The sequence below is a fragment of the Diaphorina citri genome, unplaced genomic scaffold (assembly GCF_000475195.1).
Source record: "Diaphorina citri unplaced genomic scaffold, Diaci psyllid genome assembly version 1.1 scaffold274, whole genome shotgun sequence".
Lineage (NCBI taxonomy): Eukaryota > Metazoa > Arthropoda > Insecta > Hemiptera > Psyllidae > Diaphorina > Diaphorina citri.
This window is the reverse complement of record NW_007377710.1, coordinates 136,708-142,707: the sequence shown is the minus strand read 5'-3', so window position 1 is coordinate 142,707 and position 6,000 is coordinate 136,708. Positions and strand designations below refer to the sequence as shown.

Genomic DNA, 6,000 nt, shown 5'->3' with positions numbered 1-6,000 from the left:
GGGTTAAAACATTTAGACAGTTCTGACCCCCACCCCTCTTCAGTTACGCCGAACCCCGACCCCCAACGACTTTCTTGTAATAAATGACCCCCTGGGATGGGGATGGCGGGGGTTTGGTTTACCCCAGGGATGCAGTGGTAAAGGGGCAAGGTTTAATTTTCTTTCTTTAATGCTTGAACGGTTCACTGAACACGCAATTCGCCCTAAAATCCCTCGCAGCCTCTTTGGTACTATTGAGAATTTTATCTAAATGATTTTCTCAGCAATACCCATCATAACGTAAAGTTGGATTTTTTCACTATTTTCACAAAAATACCCATGACACAGGGCGAATGAGACCGAAAATTACCCATGGCGTAGGAAATAAACAAGCAGAAATGGTGTGGCAGTCAAGGTATTAAATGCTGAATGAACCAGGGGCCTAAAAACGTGTTTTGGCATTAAAAACTAAAGTTCGAAAATTTCAGCACATTTTCCTTCCTAAAGGATAAGGATAGTGAAATGCGTTCAATCTCTAATACCTGATAGAGTCAGTTCTACCTGACAACGTGTGCTCATCAGGTAGACCTGACGGGCGGACCTGATCAGGTGTACCTGTCAGGTCTACCTGATAGTGAGTTGCTGACCTTTTAGTTCAGAGAGTCAGTCGTAACAAAAAATTGGTGATCGGTGAAGCACAAGGGACTGAGCTTACTTTCGAACTTACTAAAAGTAAGTAAGTGACTGAAGAGTCTGGAAAAGGTTTCTGTTTGTATTTGAAAAGGTTCAATTGTGTTTAACTTCTGGTAGCCGGTCCTTCTTCTCCACTAAGTGTTTAATCTGCCCTCTAATGGCATTTTAATGGAATAACGACCTACCCTCCAATATTGGCTATTTTCGTATTCCAATTACTTTTATTTCTTTGAAGGGTGAGTGGGGTCATTGATATACATAGAAATGACCTTTTCGTTGACCCAATGGTGGAATCAGTAGAATATCAAATAGACAACTACAGAATACTTCAAATTAATTGAAAAAGGGGTCCCTTAATATTTTTGAAATTTTTCACCAAAATCAGACAAGTTGAGGATATGATCGAAATCGAAACCATAAGATAGGTAAGTACACTTATAGTGCTTATTTAGGCTTATTTCAAGGTAGGACAGGTAGTCCCATTATTTCAACAGTTTAAACTTGTTCTTCCTTCCAACTGGGATGGGACTGAAAAGTCCTTTCACCCTTTCGGTATATCCAAGGATTCCCACAGTCTGAAGATCCCAAATTCTGACATTTTATGCTTATGGGTTTTTTTTTACTTGTCATTCTGTCAACATGGAGAAAAACTGACGTAAAATTCCTGTGTTAAAAATAAGCTAAGCCAGCCTGGTTAGCTTGGAAAGTAGCGCGTCTGCCTTGTAGGCACTAGGTCGCGGGTTCGTTCTTGGAACGGCTGGCTTTCTCCTATCCTGTCCTTCTTCTCTATTCGATTCCAGGACGATAAGACCTCTGTTCCAGTTCCCTCTATCAAACTTTTTCTTCTTCTTCTTCTTCTTCTTCTTCTTCTTTCTTCTTCGAAAAGATTCTTTTCTTAGAGGATATTCTCGGATTCTCTAAGGGAAAAAATATAGATAAATATGGGGATTTTAATTTGTATGAACGCCTGGTATCTGTTCTAATTATGCAATGTGCAAAGCATCAAATAGTGGATGCTACTGATTCACTGAATAATACTATGTGTACTTATCTCTCATTTTGGCAGATTCTAAGATGAAGGAAAATAAATAATATTGAGTAAATAAAAGGTCTGGGGGACTTTAAACAGGGAGGATACCAGAAATTTCCCTTGTTGAAGAGATAGCAAAGGTGTGAAGGGAATCCACTCGTGAAAATTTTGTAGGCAAAACCAACTGTCAGCCCATAAGCGATCACCCTAAGATTGATTGAGTGACTGACTGACGAAAAACGACAGAATCCTGTTACTAGGGCTTTGGAAGGCGAATACGAGTAGTTACTGAAAATAATGAAGTTTTCAGAACATAATTGATGAGAGGTTGAGGTGTTGGGAGAACTCACGCCAATCTCTTTGCGGCAAATGAGAAGTCGTGTATGTACCTAGGTATCTATACACATACAGCTATGCTATACAGTCTATACTCTAGGTATAGAGAGGTAAAGAGGATTTTTGATAGGATTTTAACGTCATTACGTCACTGTATAACTGCTAGGGTTTTAGCTATGGGAGTATTACCCAGAGGAAGAAACGAAAACTTTGATCACTGTCGGATTTTTCCTCTTGACAATATGACAATGACCATCGACTGATGGCAAAAATGTTGAGCAACGGAAAATATCTGCTTGGTTGAGATTCGAACCCAGCAGCTCGTGTCAAGTCAATACTCGGCCACAAAGTATAGAGAACCGGACTGACTAACAAAGGTAACCTGAGATTCCCTACAAAGTAACATAATTAATGTGTACGAATTGTACGATGTACGAAATAATAATTATGTTTAGATATTTAGATACCAATTGGTGAATCGGCAATGCAGTCGAAAACTGTCCAAATTATTACGATTGAAAAAACATCACTTTAACAAAAGTTTGAAAAAAATACTTCGAAAATTCGAGTCGACTCAAATTTCACTCGATCGTCACACCACGTCAACTCAAAAGCCAAGTCAAAGAGATACTGAAAAGTACACACTAACAGAGAGCAAATAGGAAGAGATTCCAAACGGAGTTGTAGTATTAGGAAAATCCAATGTAAATAAGAGAGTAAAGGGTGTTCCATAAAGGATCATTCGATTCCCAATTCCCAACTTGATTATGGAGGGGAAAGCAGTAGGTACTAATACCTCTCGTCCATCCAAATGTTCACCCTTCCTCATGTAACTTAACTTCAATGGTCAATGTGGTTATTAATGACAAGCAAAACTGTATAACTTCAACTTCAGTTCTATTCGTAGATCCGTACTTCTACAGTAGGGATGGGGACTCTAATTTGTATGAACGCCTGGTATCTTGTCTAATTATGCAATGTGCAAAGCATCAAATAGTGGATGCTACTGATTCACTGAATAATATTATAAAGTTGAGATTTATTTATAGTTAAGTTAAATAAAGTTAAGATTTATTTATTCCGGTGATACATTTATGGTCCACCCTGATTTACCTGGAAGATATTACTAGCTATTAGATATTTATTTATTTTTTGTACCTCCCTCAATCCCCCTCTCCTCTTATTTTTCATTTTCTAGAGAAACTCTCAAGTCAAAACCGCAATATCCTTCCCCATTTCCCCGGGTACACCTCTATTGATCCGATGTCCCCAATAAAGGTAAGTAATAATTTCGGTTTTTTATTTACATTAGAGCGGGACGGTCCCGTGGGATTTTTGCTGGGGATAGCATTATTGCATCATGACTCAAAATCCCTCCTGTACTGGGATATTCCCTTCTATCCTGTGGGACAGATGGATCTCGCTTCTGATGGAAAATGCTAACTTATTGGATCCTGGTCATCTATTTTTCATCTCGAAAATCTCCCCCATACCCCATTTCTTTCTGACTTCCTCCCTAAAGTGCCCCCTTTGTTTCTAATGTTTCTCGTGTTGGCTTGGTGTTCATTTTTTCTCCCTCAGTCATCTCCCTTCTCCCTCCTTATTTCCCTCCCTTGTTTTTCTTCTCTCCCGTTTTCATTTTCCCCCCTCTCCTTCTCCTCGCAACCTTCCTTGTTCATCTCTTTCAGTTAAGTGCTTTTCTGGTTCGATTGTGTTTACCTTTTGTATTTTTCCATCACTTATGAAATTATCATGTAAGAACGCCCTTTCGGTTCCATTACCCGCGGTTCAATAAGTCAATACCCCGCACTGTCTGTGAAATTTTCAGCCCATTATTCAAATGCCCTTACGTTCATTGAGATTTTGGAGCCTGCTCGTTCAGACTTACAGAGATGCACACTCTGACCACTGACTGAATTATTATGTTGCTGCTGGGAATCAAACCACAGTCCCGCGGGCCTTCGTTATTAATCAAATGCCTTTTTATCTATGACGTCCGCAACTACCTACACTATTGGGACTTTTCAATCTCAAATACCTAATTATAATTATTAGAAGAATCTAATAATTATTAGAACAAAATTAGAGAGACAAAATTGAAATTCACCAGGCGTATTTACTTGACTGTGAAGGGCGTAAAAATGAAACTACCTACGCCATCATCAAGCTTAAAGATTGATCAGGTACCTATGTACTTACCCTACACGAGTGTAATTATTGTATTCTCACGTACATTCTTTGTTATTTTCAAATACCTCTGTTTCCAATAATGAAAATGAAATTCTATCAAAGAGAACTCTGCTAAGTCCTCAAGCTACATTTCCCGAGCTTTTATACCTTAGCACTTCGCATACAAGCACAAAGGCTCAGCAGGAAAGCAAGACGGGCGTAACAATATCATTAAAAATTTCAGCAAAAAAAGAGAAGAAATATTTTTAAAGTCCCTTTTTTCCTTCCCACGCCCTTCGTTTCTCTGTACACCGTCTTTTTTCCGTACGTCCCCCCGTGCTTTTCCGCACCTCTTACCGTCCCGTTTTGTACCCTTTACCCCTTTTTTCGTCCCATCCTCGGCCCTTATTTCCGCGCGCTTTCAACTACTTTTTAAAAGCTTAAACTCATTTTAGATTTTATCTTTTTTCCCTTTGCATTGTTCTCCGTATGGGGGAGCGGGATAAAATAACATACACAGTTGAAAAAGTAGGTACAGTGGGATTAGAAAGGAAAATGTAAACGGATCTCATGTATGGGGAGATTGGTGGTGAGGTTGCGATACTTTACAGGCAAACTACCGGGGATAAAGAAACGGAAACCTACGAGGAAACGGTTAGGAAATACCATGCTGGGTTTTTACTTCAAGCGAAGTTTTCTGGTACGGGGTGCACTTGATCTCGTGAGGACAATGGAGGAATTGGTGAAAATCCCCACAAAAAAATTAGTGTCATCAAACCTTAGAAAAAACCCTTAGGAATTATAGTTACTAGTAGTCTAATAAGTTGCCTTGGTGATGTAATGGTCAAGGTGCCCGCCTGATCAGATGGGCGTGGGTTTAATCCTAGCCGAGATACAAGAAAAATCAATATTATTACCAAATTTGACTGTCTACAATCTACATCATAAGAATAGTAATACCTCATACACTCATACCGTACTGCTGGAATATAAAGATTCTAGTTCTGTAAATAAGCACAGAATAGCCGTGGTTGGTTGTCCAGGATAAAAGAGATGCTCTTTATTTCAGTACAGTTTTATGTCAGTTGTGTAGTTTGGGTAAGAAATAGGGCAATAGCTACAGTCTCAGCACTCTCTCTACACACAATGATTTTTTTTTTTGCATTTTCTTGGCACATGTTGACAAAACATATTTTTTGATGGCGGGGTACATTGTCTGCAATCTCGGATCATTAAATGAGTATGATAACTGGCTCTTTTCATGCTTTCTTGGGTGCATATTTGTTTTTATGTTGTTTTTTCCTTCCCCTCACCCAATTTAAAACTAAAAAAAATCTTTTTTTTTTTTTTTTTTTTTTTTTTTTTTTTTTTTTTTTTTTGTAAAAAAAAAATCCCAAATCTCGCGGCACACCTAAGGCGACCACGCGGCACGCTGGAGTGCCACGGCAAACAGTTTGAGAGGCACTGACGTACAAGAACATTACAAGTGGTATTACTTTATTTCAAGAACAAGAATATTACATACGAGAGCATAATGTTGTGCTTCACGGTGTAAACATGACGTCAAAGACAAAAGCCATACACGGCTTTGCTGGTGTGTTTACAAGTGTAAGCTTCATCTAAGGATTCTAAGGGGAAGAAAATAAAGCGTAAGAAGACGTGAAGACGTAATAAGGAAAGTGGGGAATAAATAGAAGGAGACAAAGAAGAAAACGGAATGGAAAAGAAGGAGACGAAGAAGTAGAAAAAGAAGAAGACGAAGAAGTAGAAAAAGAAAAGGAAGAATATGAACA

The 6,000-nt window shown here is 38.8% G+C and overlaps 1 protein-coding gene across 2 annotated transcripts in view; it reads right to left on the bottom strand.

The window, feature by feature from the left end:
- Window positions 1–2,646, bottom strand: part of LOC113466466 — a 65,250-nt gene extending 62,604 nt beyond the window's left edge. For both annotated transcript variants that reach the window (XM_026821906.1, XM_026821907.1), the window contains exon 1: window positions 2,506–2,646. The gene's annotated coding sequence lies outside the window, so the exon portion shown is untranslated. The remainder of the gene's footprint in view (window positions 1–2,505) is intronic.
- Between the last annotated feature and the right edge of the window lie 3,354 nt (window positions 2,647–6,000).